The 13,802-nt window shown below is 56.6% G+C and overlaps 1 protein-coding gene across 6 annotated transcripts in view; it reads left to right on the top strand.

Moving 5' to 3' along the window:
• The window catches only part of RBFOX3 (RNA binding fox-1 homolog 3), a 362,978-nt gene that overhangs the window by 44,125 nt on the left and 305,051 nt on the right, over positions 1 to 13,802 (top strand). The window contains exon 1 of one of the 6 annotated variants that reach the window (XM_088802435.1): positions 3,177 to 3,301. The exons of 4 other annotated variants lie outside the window; for them this stretch is intronic. The gene's annotated coding sequence lies outside the window, so the exon portion shown is untranslated. Of the gene's footprint in view, positions 1 to 3,176; positions 3,302 to 13,802 lie in introns of those variants that run through there. One more of the 6 variants, XR_012492321.2, reaches the window with a different exon arrangement.

The raw sequence follows: 13,802 nt of genomic DNA, 5'->3' as shown, positions 1-13,802 counted from the left end.
GCGTGTGCCCAGACACTGAACTGGTCTCCTGGCTGTGGCCAGCAGTGAGAGGCCAGACCACCATGGTGGGGACTCAGGGCTGCTGGGACTCACGGAACTGGGACCACGGGCTCAGCGATGAGGCTGGATTGGCTGACAGGGCCTGGGCTTAGAGCATCTTTGGGGGAAAAATTGTGGATTTCCTCTTGTTTTGTGGCAGGGGAGGCAGGCAGGCATCCAGGTGTTGGTGGCTGGAGGGCACCACGAGCCCTCCTTGCCCCAGGCCCCAGGGCTGAGTGATGTTGGGGTGCGAGGGGCTGGGTGCAGACTCTCAGGATGGTGTGGTGGCTGGCACAGCCCGGGCTCTGCTCCCTGCAATCCCCCTGCATTGGGGGTCCAGGGAGGCAGGTCCTGATTTTTTGGTCCCAAATCAAACATGGCTCCTCATGTTCTATCAGGTGTGCTCCTTTGAGGGGCAGGGCAAGCCGGGATCCTGGATGCCACTTCCTGGCACGGAATTCTAAATCCTGTCCTCGCACGAACACGGGGGGAGCCGCACAGGCAGTGCTCACATCCGTGTGGACATCTCTCTGTTGTGAAAATAAGAACCATGAAGGACGACCTGAGCGATGGGATGAAAAGGCAGAGCAGCCGTCCTGTCCCCTTCCCGCTCCTGCCCCCAGGACTCCTTACTGCTTTTCTAGAACAAGAAGGAAGGAGTTTTATTTGTAGGAGTCTTTTTTTTTCCCCCCCTTAATGATGTGGTGGGTGGTGGTAGCATGTTTTTATTTTATGTTATTTTTTATCCCTCGCTGCTTTGGAGAGGGTGACACTGTTTGAGTTTGGGGTGTGAGTGTGTGGGGACATGTTCTCTTGCAGAGGAATGGCAGGAGCAGATGTTCCACCCCCGTGTCTAGAAGGTGTGGGGCTTGGAGGATGGCGCTGCGTGGGGTGAGGAAGGACCCGAGTTATGTAAGCGCAGGGGGTGGTGGAGGGGGTGGCTCGGGGACACAGACGGAGCCCGGGGTGCGGGCCGATGTCCTCCTCAGGGCCCTCAGGGAATGTGGCCAGGGGCCATCTGCTGGGAGCCTGTGGCCGTGTGGTGGCAGGTCAGCTGGCGGGATGTGGGGTGGCGGGGTGGAGGGTGGCGGGCGCGTCTGGCAGCTGCGGGGGGCCCCTCCTTTCTCTGCTCTCCCTCCTCTCCTCGCTCCCGCTCCTCTTTCTCCACATCAATTCCCTGGCAACTGGAGACCGGCCTCTTTGGCCCCCTGAGTTCCTCGATGCCCCTTCCACCACGTGACAACACAACAGAGCAGCACACGGTGAGGGGCGACGCCCGTCCTGAGCCGTACAGCTTGCTAAGGGCCGGCTCTGGTACCAGGTGGGACAACCTGAGCAGGTGACACTGAAACAGTGACCCGCCGGCATTGGGTCCAGACCCCACTGCTGACCAACCAGTCACAGCAGCAGCTTTCTCACCTGCTCACGGGGTCACTGCAAGGATGACCACCAGAGCACTGTGGACCTGTCCTCAACCTTAGCAAGAGGAGGGAGCCCCGAAATTCAGTGGGTGGGATTCAGGGAGGGTGTTGATGCCCCTCTGTCCCCGGGGTCTTCAGCTTCATTCTCTTGGTGCTGCATCCACCCTCACAGCCCCATTCTGCGGACACTGGCTGCGTCTTTCCTGGGTGACCAGTCGCTTTAACCTTTCCCTGGGCAGTAGCCAGGACCCACACCGGCCCGTGGACTTCCAGCTCTGGCTGCACTAAGGAGCTTTGTACCTAAGACCACACATGGGCGCCCGCTCGGTGCACGTAACCTTCCCAGTCATTTCAGCTTCCTGGGCTTGTACGGACGTATCTGTGTGTTTGTTTCATGTTTCCCCTGGGAGGCCCTGGGCAAGAAGGGACCGTGGAGTTGGCAGGAAGGGCATGGTTTGTGCTCTGTGTTGAGTAGTTGAAGGCACCCAAAGTGGGAAGTGGGGGGATTGGGCACCTGCTTGGTTCCACGGGGGTTCTCTTCTACCCTCAGAGGGTGATTAGTGCCCCATTCATTGTGGGCTCACTGTGTGGTTTTGGGCATCCCCACCTGAGTCTGTGTGTCGCTGGGGGTCCCAGTGATGCTACACTTGCCTCATGGAGCTGTGAGGAGGGGCATGAGCATCCCACCTGTACGGTTCTCTGTTCCTGATGGAAGGTGCTCGAGAAGTCATGGAGGTGCGGAGTCTTCCTATGGTCTCCTGCTGGTGTTGGAAACTCGTGGCTGGTGAAGATTGCAAAGCCCCCTTTCTGAGTGCTGGGCATTTTCTTTGCGCCCTGCGTCGGCCTCGCGCTGGGTTTCACGCGGCCGCATGGTGGTCTTTTAGTCTGGGGGTTGTTTGTGCCCGAGACAGTCGTGACGTGAAGGAGTTCTGTGCCTGCCTCACCTGAGAGTTTGGACGCCACCACGGGTGAGAAGCGAGAGCTCCAACGTGGGGCTGGGCTGTGAGCGTAACACACCCCGATTTGCAAAACTGAGCACACAGAGCACGTCAACTGTCTCGTTAAGGACGTCGTACGTGGCTCTCACACCCACATCATATGTGGGATATATTGGGTTACATGCACTATATTATTAAAGTTAATTTCATCTGTTTTTTAAACTTATAAATGTGGCTATTAGAAAATTTAAAGTGACCCGCGTTTCTGTTGGGCTGGCTGGTGTGTCCTCGCAGCTCCCCCACCCGATGTGCGTCCTTATCCGTGGAGAAGGGGATTCCTCCAGAGGTGCCCCATTCCAGCTGCTCATGACCTTCTCCTTGCCCTGTTTACAGCACCAGGGGGCCCCCATTGGGAGGCAAAGGGGGCAACTCGGGAAGTCAAAAGGCTGCCTTTGAGAGAGGTCCCTGAGCTCTCTGTCTGAGTCTGTCCCAGCTCGCCACCACTGGAGTTTCAGGGGACACCCTTCAGCTTTGTAAATAGCCATTAAAACACATAAAAATAAATGCATTATTTTGTCACCCTTCAGAACCGAGCTTACAAAATGCCTCTCACCCAGAGGTCTCGAGCGTTGTACAATAAACAATACACTGAAAAAATAGTCTGCGGCCCAGAGAGTTTGAAGGCAGAGAACATGTTTTTGTTTCTGTAAAGAGAAATGCTAACATGAGGGCCTGGCAGCCGGTGCGTGGGGCCCCTGGAGGAAACCCCGTGGGCATAGCCACCTGGCCATCGTGGGCAGGACGTGCCTCTTCTGCCCTGGAAGCTGGTGCCATGCAAGCAGCAGGAAACCCTGACACGGAAGCAAAGGGAACCGAGAGGAACTTCTGGGAAGGAGAGGAAAGGTTAGTGATGGAACAGGAGGGGCTAAGACAACACCCAGTTCTTCCCACAGAAGCTCCTGCAGTGAGGGGAGGGGTGTCTCCTTGCAGAGAACTGGGGGGGCCCAGGAGAACTGACCGCTGGGCCTGGGGCTCTGGGGGTCGGATTTTCTGATGACTGCTGTGCGGAGCTGCACCGGCTTCCCGGCTCGCTGGCTCCCCCGCTGAGTTGAGGGGGACAGCCCGTGTTCCCTCTGCCGCTCCTGGCCTCGCGTGACCCACAGCACTGAGGACAGGGGTGCCGCCAGCGAGGGCCGGGCAGACCCACCGCGCCGCGGGCCGGAGGCTCGGACACTGCAGGCGTTTCGCACACAGCACAGGGAGTGCGTCGTTAGTCCGTCTTCTTTTTACGTTCCCATTTTGACATTGTCCTTCAGTTCCTCTTCCACGCTCCCCGTTAAGCTGTTAAATCACTCCATTTATTTAGTGCGAGTGTTTCTGAGAGCTCATTTTTATCTTGGTGAAAACCAGGCTTGCTCATGGGCACGTAATGAAATTGCATAAATATACCCTTAGCTTGGAATCTAATTTATTTTTCCTGTTCATTACGGGGTAGAAGGCCATTATGAAATGGATAACCTTTTTTTTTTTTTTCCCCAGTGCTGGAATTGAAAGGCTGAGGTTTGGGCTCTTTTTATTCCGATGATTTCGTCCTGATTCAATTTAAAGCCCGTGGAGCTCAAACACGGGCGCGTAATTGACAAAGATCAGTGTGGCTGTGATGTTAATACCTTGTCCGTGGCTTCCGAGATGCGCAACTCGACACGCGTGGGTTAAGCAGTGATTCCAGCAGGGACACCTGGGCCTGCAGAGCTGCTCTGGCTGCGGGCAAGGGTGGGCGCTCTAAAGTGGAGTCCAAGTGTCACGTGGGGGAATAGGAGGGCTGGGGACATGAGTGACCCTACACGCAGAAAGGCTCAGGAACCCTCCAGGGCTCCCACTGGACTCTGCTTGCACAGGTGGTGCCCCGGAGCTCAAGGACCCCCTGCCACCTACACTTGGCCAAGGTCGCTCTGACTCCCGCCACCCCGTCCTCAGCCCCAGGTCTCCTCACCGTGACAGCAAGTGGATAACCTGGGACGAGTTCCAGGTACAGCCTGCCTTTGGAAGCAGTGGCTTAGGCCACTGTGCGTCACACTCGATGCAGTGTGTGTTCTGTGCTGGGAAAGAGGAGGGCAGAGGGAGCACCGGTGGCTCGAGGCGGCTGCAAGGTTCCGGTCACGGCTAAGAAGTGGGGGTGACCCCCGGAGCAAATGCGCTGGAAGCCGGATGCCATGTGCCTTAAAGAGGGGGTGCCATTCTCTCTGTGGAGCACCTGGTCCTCCATTAATTAATCTCTGGAGTTTGCTGACTGCCTTCCATGTGCCTGCCACTGCCAGGCTGGGACACGGAATGTAGGAGCTCACCAGCAGGGCGAGTTTGATGTGACATCTTGACTCTCAGGGGCCAAGTCAAAGGATGTCCTCTTAGAGCGTGTCCTCCACACACGTATGTGTGTGTGTGTGTGTGTGTGTGTGTGTGTGTGTGTGTGGTCACTGGGAGAAGAAATGTCATTGGGGGCGATATGGCGGGTTCTCATGGGCAACGAGAGGAAACACGAGAGTGGCAGATTCATGAAGTTGTCTCTTCCTGTCCCCTCCCCTGTGACGAGGGCTGCCAGGTAAAACCCAGGGCGCCCAGTTAATTTGAATTTCAGATGAACAACACAGAGTTTTTGTGTAAGTATGTGCCAGATACCGCATGGGACATGTTTGTATTAGAAGGACTTGTTTGTGTGAAATTCAGTCTTAACTGTACATCCTGTGTTTTGTTTGCTGAATCTGGGAGCCCTACCTGTAACAGCATGGGAGGTGGAAACACTTTATTTGAAAACCATTGCCTTAGTCATTTAAAAAATTCAGGCGCATGAATTATAAAAGTCATTACTTATTCATTGTATTAGTTCTCATAAGACGGAAGCGTCTGAAGTGAAATGAATAGTCTCCTTTGCTCCTGGCCAGCCCCATCTCTCCTGGGGTGACCTCTGCCCTCTGTTAACAGTTGGAAGTGTCTCCTCTCAAACCTTCCCCTTTGCCAACCCTGACACACTCATGCATATATGCACACACGTTATTCATGGGCTACATACCTATTTTCTTGGCACTTTCTGCTTCATTGGAGAAAAATCCCGAAAGTGGAATTATTGGGGCAAAGGGTCTGCATGGAGTCAATTTTAATAACTGCGTTGGATTACATTGCAGAGTTGAAAGTATATACAGATCTCTGCCTGCTGTGTGGGCCCCTCTGTCCTACACCCATGTCAATATCAGTTATTACTTCTTAAGGTAGTTGTCAGTCCAGGGGTCCGGATTATCGTTTTAACTTGCATCTCCCCAGCTCTGGGAAAGCCGAGTGTCTTTTTTCTGTGTTTATCAATCATTTGTGTTCTGACCTCTGTGAACGGCCTGTTCAGGTACTTTGTGTTTTCAGGGAGTCTTTGTCTCATCCATTCCCCAGCGCTCTGCACATGTGGGCCATTCTCACTTCCACACAGTCTTGGGGTTGCTTCTGGAGCACCTCATCTCGGGCTCAGGCCTGGCTTCTCCCGCGGGGCCGTCCGGGGCTCCTGGCAGTCGACACGTCCAAACCCCACACGGGCACCTCATGCATGCCTGTCTTTCCTCTCCAAGTTCTTGGGTTCGAAGGACCCACATGGGCTCCAGAGCCTCAGTTAGTACTTCACGGCCCTGGTGCTGCCCCAGAGACAGGCGTCTGGCCCTGGCGTAGATGCTTTTCACAACCCCACCCACCTTTCTCTGCACCATAGAGGGCTCTGCTCCAGAGCAGGGGATCCAGCCTGGGGAGGGAGCAGCTGGGGGTGTCCTGCTTTGCCCTGGGTCATCTCCCCTAACAGGGCCAAATTCACCCTGTAACTCTACAGGGAGACATCCCAGGGGCTGCAGGTGTGATGAGGAGAGAACGGAAGTCTCCGGTTCTCCCACTCCACTTTAGCCATTCATTTATTCGTTCATTCATTCATTCATTCATTCATTCGTTCGTTCATTCATTCATTCATTCATTAATGTGTATCATGTATTCATTCTTTTAACAAGACTGTGTCAAGCCCCTACTATGTGCCAGGGACACACACAGATCTGGCCCCCCTCGCGCCCCCCCTCCCCCCATCATCAGGGAGCTTTCAGCCTCTGGGGGAGATGTCATCACACAGTCGCTCACATTTTAATGATAGACTCAAGTGGGGGTAGCTCCTCTCTGTTTCATGTGTTGGGGGGCTTATGTTTGCAGCACGGCCTGGGTTAGGGTGAGGGGCTGCCCTGTCTCTGGTCAACCCCCTCAGACAGGATCCAGAGACGAGAGCATGGAGACTTTGCCCTGTGCCCACCCTGTGCCTGCAGCACCCCAGGCTTGTTTGGGGGAGGCCTCAGGCCCCCAACTCCAATGGCCGGTCTCCTTGGGGCACTTGCAGTCACCTCTATGTCTTGCTTTAGGAGGGACAGTGGCCAGCTGGGGCTGACCTGGCTGTGAGCAGGGACATACCTTTCAGGCCTTGGAGGGCGAGGTGGGCAGGGGGTGGGTCTGCCTCGATGCCCCACGTTTTCAAAGTCCATTTGTCCCTTTGTAATCAAAAGTAGAAACAGGACCTGTGGCTGCAGGCGCTGGGAGACAGAATTTGGTTCAGTCTCGGGGAGTCGGGCTCCAGCAGGTGTCAGGATGGAGCGAGGCCCCCACCTGGGGTGCTGGAGCAGGGCCCCGCACTGGTGCAGGTGCCCGTTCACCCTTGACCTTCCGGGACAGACCGACTCTATGCGCTGGCTGTGTCCCCGTGTGTCCAAGTCCTAACTCCCAGGACCTGGGATGACAGGCTTCTTGCAGATGCAGTCAGGTTGAGGTGGGGTCATCATACTAGAGTAGGATGGACCCTAAATGCAATGACTGGCGTCCTTGTAAGAAGAGGAGAGGTCACCCAGACACGGGAGGTGACCGTGTGGAGGCGGAGGCAGAGGCTGGCGTGATGCAGCACAAGCCAGGGGTTGTGGTAACAACAGAAACGGGAAGAGGCAGAAAGGACCTGCCCCTTAGCCTGTGCAGGGAGGGGTGCCCTGCCCACAGCAATTTCAGGCTTCTGGCCTCCACAGCTGTGCGGGAGTAAGTGTGTGTTGTTTTGAGCCCTCCAGCTGTGGCATTTGTTACGGCAGCCCCAGGAAATGCTGCAGCTGCCCAGTGGGTCAGTGCCCACCTCTGGGTCCCTTAGAGGACAGAGAAGACGACGCAGGGCTCTCTGTGCAAAGCACTGGGCCGGTAGGACTCCGACGCCCATGGCTGGTCCCACTTAGACCCTTTGGTGCCTCATTCCACTGGAAGATGCCAGCGGCTGGGGGCCTGAGCTCACGGGGCGGCCCAAGGGGTGGGGGAGCCTGGCTTGTCTTGTGTGTCCGTCAGGGCGGTGGAGCACCTGGGACAGACTGATGTGGCCTTGAGTGCGTGTTTATCGAGCTGCAGGGCCCCCTTAAGCAGGGCCCCTCGGCTGGTAGGTTATAGGCTCGCACGTGTCATTTACCGGTGTTGCCAGGTCTTTGTGGTGCAAGCCAGGGTGTGAGTCCGACGGTGCTGAGTATAATGGAGGAGTCTGGGTCAGACGGCCAGGCCGAGGGGATGGTAATGTTCCCTGCCCGTCCCTCTGTGGGGTCAGCTTCTAGCCGTGAACAGAGGTGGGGAGGGTGAGGCCGGGATAGTTGCCCGTGTTCAGGGAGCTGCAGCCGTTGCTGGTCATGGACAGGCGCCTGTGGAGGGGACACCGGCCTTCCCCAGAGCTGGCTGTGACTGAGGGGTCAATAGCTCCTGACAGAAGAGGGAGCTGGGGCCAACCCGAGGTCCCCTCCGTGCATGGCGGACCCACCCTTCAGGTGGGCTCTTCCCACCTTGTTCCCCGGAATAAGTGGCAGCAGTGACCCTGCAAATGCAGACGGCTGGGCACTGCAGATAAAAAATAAACAGGAAGACACAGGTGCTCGGCGAAAGTGACACTTTATGAGCACAGATTTTTTTCTCCCAAGGACGTGGTTGTTAGGTCACAGTGTGTCTGGGGGCCGGCACAGCTTATGGCCAGTCACCCCTGCTTCGGCCTCAGGACACTCGCGTCCTTGGATTTTCAGCCAAGCTGAAGGAGCGACGATGGAGTAGCCTCTGGCCAGTTTTGAGGCTGGACCTAGGGGTTCTCAGCCCCTCCAGACCCTGGCGAGGGCCTGAGTCTGTATGAACTGCTTGTGTGCCCTGAGCCCCGGTCCTCAGACAGGAGCCCCTCTTTTTGCTCTGGGGTCCCCTCTGACCCTGCAGGTGCCCCTTGCTCTTCTGGGACATACTCTGTCCCTACCAGCACCTTTGTGTTCTCGGTTCCTTTCTCCCCATCCCGCTGGGCTCACAGCTGGAGAAAAGGCTGCAAACACGGTCAGACCATTGTGAAGGGGAGCCCAGGACGTTTTGCCCTAACGTGAGCAGCCAGCCCAGGGGGTGTCGTCACCTCTGACGTTGCTATGGAGCCAGCGGAAAGCTGTGCCTCCCGGCAGACCCCAGCCCAGCACCCATTTCACATCCGAGGGCAGACGTGAGTCCAGTGGGATGGTCCTTGGATTCAGGTTGCTATCTCGTCTTCCTGCACACGTGCCACCGTGGCTCTCTCCCCGGGGACTGGCTTCACAGTCCCGATGGCTGCGTTCTTCCAGTGCACAAACTATCTTAGACATCTTACTGCTACCTTAGCTTGGCCATCAGGACAGAATACCACAGAGCAGACGGCTCCAGCATCAGAAATTTATTTCTCACAGTTCTGGAGGCTGAAGGCTGAAAGCAAGGCACCAACATGGTCAGGTCCTGGCGGGGGCTGTCTTCCTGGCTCGTGGACGGCTGCCTTGTCGCAGTGTCCTCTAATGTCAGGAGAGAGAGAGAGACAGAGAGAGACAGAGAGCGCTCTGGCTCTTCTTACAAGGGCACTAATCCATCGTAGGGCCCCACCCTGATGACCTCATCTAACCCTAATCACCTCCTGAGGCCCCGCCTCCAAATAACCTCACATTGGGGGTGAGGGTTCCAGCATATAAGTTTGGGGGGATCCATGGCACCTGCAGTAACAGGAAGTCAGCCCTTCAGAACTTTGATGCTGTTTCCGGGAGAAGACGTCACCAGCCGAGGGGAGCTGGCTTTTGAGTGTCATGTTAGACGGCATCCTTGGTTTTCTGATATTGCACAATTTGGACCAAAGAGAAAAATAATGTTTTTAAACCATGTTTTTCTGTAATCATGAGGCTGATTCGCTTACAAAGACATTTGCCTATTTAGTGCTTAAGTGCAATGTTCTGTTATACAATTTTCCTCGCCTGTCCTCAGCTGTCCCCTTAGTATCCTTTGGCTAATTCAGCCATTAGAAAGTGACGTGGTGGAAGAATCCTTAATGATCGGGTGTGGGCTACAGTTAAATGGAAAGAAGTTACCATGTGGAATGTACAGTATGGCCCACTTGGTTCCACAAATGCATACTGTGAGCAGAGGGAGTCCGGGAGGGCACGTGTGCTCAGAATGCTAACAGCAGTTATTTCAGGTTCCTGAGATTATGGGCTATTTTAAATGTTCTTTTCTGCATATGTGTGGTTTCTAAATTTTCTGCAGTGAATGTGTTTTTATTTTATAACAAGGACAAAATTATAACCGTGGATCCTGCCAAAGGCTGCTCAGCCTCCCTGACCAGAGAGCCCAGGTCAGCCCTCCTGTGCGGTCCAGCTCCCGTGCTTAGTTCCCAGGGGCCCAGGGGCCACACCGGGAGCTACACCAGGAGCTGCCCCCTCACCCCTGGGCCCTGGGCTGGTGTTCCCTAGTGATGGGACGGCCTGGAGACCCTTCCCGACAGGTGTTTGTCACCCCCCATGACAGTGTCTCTAGTCCCCTGTTCTACCCACACCAGGCAGCAGGCGTGTCCTCGGGACGATTTCTGGGGCCTGGACCAGCTGCACTGGAGGACGGCTTGACTCCCAGCACCACCTACACCTGGGAGGACAGAGATCTCCGCCTGTCACCATCCCTGGGGTTGTCCTACAAGGAAACCGAGGGCAGAGTCTGCATGGGCGTGTAGATCTAGCATGACTCCTGCACCTCTCTGAGCCCCAACTCCCTTCTGGAAAATGGGGATGATGCTGTGAGATGACATGAAATAACGAGGGTCAGGTACCTAGGGTGGGGCTTGAACCAGGGCAGGCGCTGAGCAGCGCCCACCCTCTCTCTTCCCTTGAGGATTGTGTAATCCAGCTCGCATCCCCTTGGTATAAACCAGCGAGGGCCCCCTTAGAGCTTTTGCATGTCACTTAACATTGAACTCCAGCCTGCTCGGGGCTCCTTCCCAACACACACACACACACACACACACACACACACACACACACACTTTTTAAACAAATTTTTATTGGAGAATATTGGGTGGGGAATAGTCTGTTTTTCCCGGACTCATCAGCTCCAAGTCAAGTCGTTTTCACTCTGGTTGTGGAGGGCGCAGCTCGCTGGCCCATGTGGGAATCGAACCGGCGACCTGGGTGTTATGAGCACTGTGCTTTTACCAACTGAGCCAAGTGGCTGCCCCCCCCCCCCATGCACACACAGTTTTAATAGTCACTTGATAAAAGGGAGTGGTGGAGCAGGAATGGGTCCCTGGGGCCTCGCTTTTCCCCTGTGATTCCAAAGGTTACTGTTGTGGTGATTTCTGCAGCTGTGTGCCCTGCAGCCCCTCTCCAGCATCGTCAGACGAGGACAGGCAGGGCCCCAGGGTTCCCCCTGGCTCTTCTGTCCTCTGTGCTGGCCAGGGCTCTGTGTGGTCCAGCCTCAGGTGTGGCTGGCTACGGGCCACCACCTCGCTTCACCTTCACGACCAGCAGGTGATAGATGTGACAGCAGAGAAACTGAGCTGCCCCTTTCTCTCCCGCACTCCGTGCAGATGTTCTGTCTCCCGGCCCTGGCCGCCTCTTAACTTCGCTCAGCCCAGCACTGGTGGGGGTGCTGTACGTGGGAGGGGCTGGGCAGGGGCAGCGAGCCGGGAGGGTAGCGTGTCGCAGAGCAAGGTGAGGCCCTGAGAGCAGGCCTGGGTTTACAAAGTTCGTTTGACACAATTTTCAGGAATCCATCTGGGCTCCCTGAGAGGTAGAGCTATTCCCTTGTCTGGATTCCCAGGAAGCTTCTGTTCTAGGGAAACTGGGTGTATTTGCTGCCAAAAAGGGCTATATTTTTAGCCAAATGTGAGAAAGGGAAGGGGGGTGCCCAGGGGTGGGGGCTAAGGCCCTATTGGTGGGCACGTTCTTGTGGAAACAGTGCTGCAGGCGTGGCCCTGGGGGCTGGGGCTGGGACCCGGCCTCAGAGGGGCCGGTCCTTTTGACTTTCAGGAAAGACGGCCCTTTCTGAAAGTGCCCACGTGGGCTGGGCTGTGATGGTTCTCCCGTCTCCTCCCCCTACCCCGTCTGCTAAGATGAAAACCAAAAACAACCAGCCGCCACGCGTTCTAAATTTACAGGGTGCCCGTCCTTCACCGACTGCTTAGAAGTGAAGCGGCTGTAGGTGTGGAGAACGTTAGAGACGGGAGACGACGGCCACCTGCTCGCCTGTGGCTGCCCGCCTCTTCCATGGGTGCCAACCTCCTCACAACACCTGGGGCTTCCTGGGCAGGGCAGCCAGCGCAGGCAGGCAGGCAAACGTGGGCACCTGTGCTGCAGACCCCCATGGGCTCGTAGGTGTCCCCTCCCCCGAAGGCAAGCAGTCAGTGTGGGGGCTGAGAAGTGGGTTCTGGGGGTGTGGAAATGGCAACAGTGTTCTCTGTGCCACTCCTTCCAGGAAGGAGCCTGCACCTGCCGTGTCTTTTCCCGGGGAGAAAGGGGGCTGCTCACTGCAGACGCCTGCCAAGTCCTGGGCCTGGTGGAGGAGACCTTAGGTGGTGGGCACAGCAGGCACCAGTGCCACCCTCCCCCCCACACACAATGAACAACCTCGCTAAACCCATGCTGCTGGAATCTACTGCTAAAAAGGGACCCTCTTTAAAATGCCGACACCCTTGGAGGGGCCGCTCCCCGGGCTCCTAGGGGCCCATCCTCTGTGCCCCCCCCAGCAATTTGTACAAGCTCAGCAGAATGTCAGCTGTTCTGTGATAATTATCGCATCTGGGCTCTGCCATGGGCCTCGGGCGGGGGACGGGAGCGCGGCAGAGTCTCATTTGTCCCTGAAGCCCCAGGACTCACAGGCCAGCACGAGGGATTAAGTGAATGAATGCATGAACGGCTGGGACAGACCACCACCCATTTTGGTTCCCCTGGTCGGCTTGCAGGGCTGGCTTGCCTCTTGGTTCTGAATTTGTGGATGGATTCCATCACAAGCTCAGAATAAAATACTGTCCGCTGTGTCCCCGCGGGGCAGTCACCGGGCGCCGGGCTGAGGCGTGAGAGGAGAGAAGGCACGATTCCAGTCCGTGTGCCTCTCCGACTGTGCGGGGCTGGGATGGGTGCATGCGCGTGGTGTTTGTTCACTGAGGGCCCAGGGCCAGGGCGCCTGAGGGAGAGCGCGGGGACTGTGGGGGCAGGAAACCGGCATTTTCAGTTGTCACTTCCCCACCCTTGAAATCACGCACAGTCGTGTCTCAACCCTTCATGGCCGGAGGGGCTGCTGTCCTTCAGGTGCATGAGACAGAGAGAGAGGGCTGGGGGCCGGGACACCTGGACCCTGCGGACAGCAGGCTGTGGCCGGAGAGGGGCGTGGGGCTGGAGGCTGGATCTAGGCAGGCCCAGCAGATGGGAGCATCGGACTCCAGGGCCCAGGTGGCCTGTGAGCAGGGTGCCAGCTGGGTGGCGACCAGTCACCTTTGTTATCCGGCCGCACCATCAACTGTAGACTGTAGACGTCAGTTCTCCCTAAGTTTCATTTGGCCTTAAAAGTGTTCTGGCCACTGGGTTTTTATCTTTACTCTGGAATTTTCTTAGTGTGGACGTCCTGTCCTGAATCCCACCAGGAACGTGCAGCCTCTCCATGGTACTATCCGCTCTCCAAACACAGCGTTAAGTCGAGTTCTCAGGGCAGGCGCCTGCCTGGCTCGGCCTCCACGGAGCTCAGTGAGTGCCCTCACTTCGTCGGTGTGTCAGAGGATAAGAGGACCCCACTGCTGGTCCCTCCTCACAGGGGCAGGCGCAGCCGCAGTGCGGCCCATTAACCCCCCACCCCAGGTCTCGAGTAAGGCTGGCTAGCTCCCCCTCGGTGGGGTGTTTGGAGCAGGGCCTGCGAGCCTCTCCTGTCAAGGCCAGGAAGTCGGTCTTTCAGGCGCCGTGGGCAAGACGTCTCTGTGGCAACGACTCAGCTCGGCCGTGCAGGCGTGAAAGCCGCCACAGAACATATAAAGACTGACCGCAGCTGTGTTCCAGTCACACAGGTCGTGGGCTCTGGACGGCAAGGGTGT

Source organism: Rhinolophus sinicus, chromosome 12 (assembly GCF_057876585.1).
Source record: "Rhinolophus sinicus isolate RSI-liver-muscle chromosome 12, RSI-T2T, whole genome shotgun sequence".
Taxonomy (NCBI): Eukaryota; Metazoa; Chordata; class Mammalia; order Chiroptera; family Rhinolophidae; genus Rhinolophus; species Rhinolophus sinicus.
Note: the sequence above shows the minus strand (reverse complement) of the source record. Positions and strands in the feature narration are given on the sequence as shown.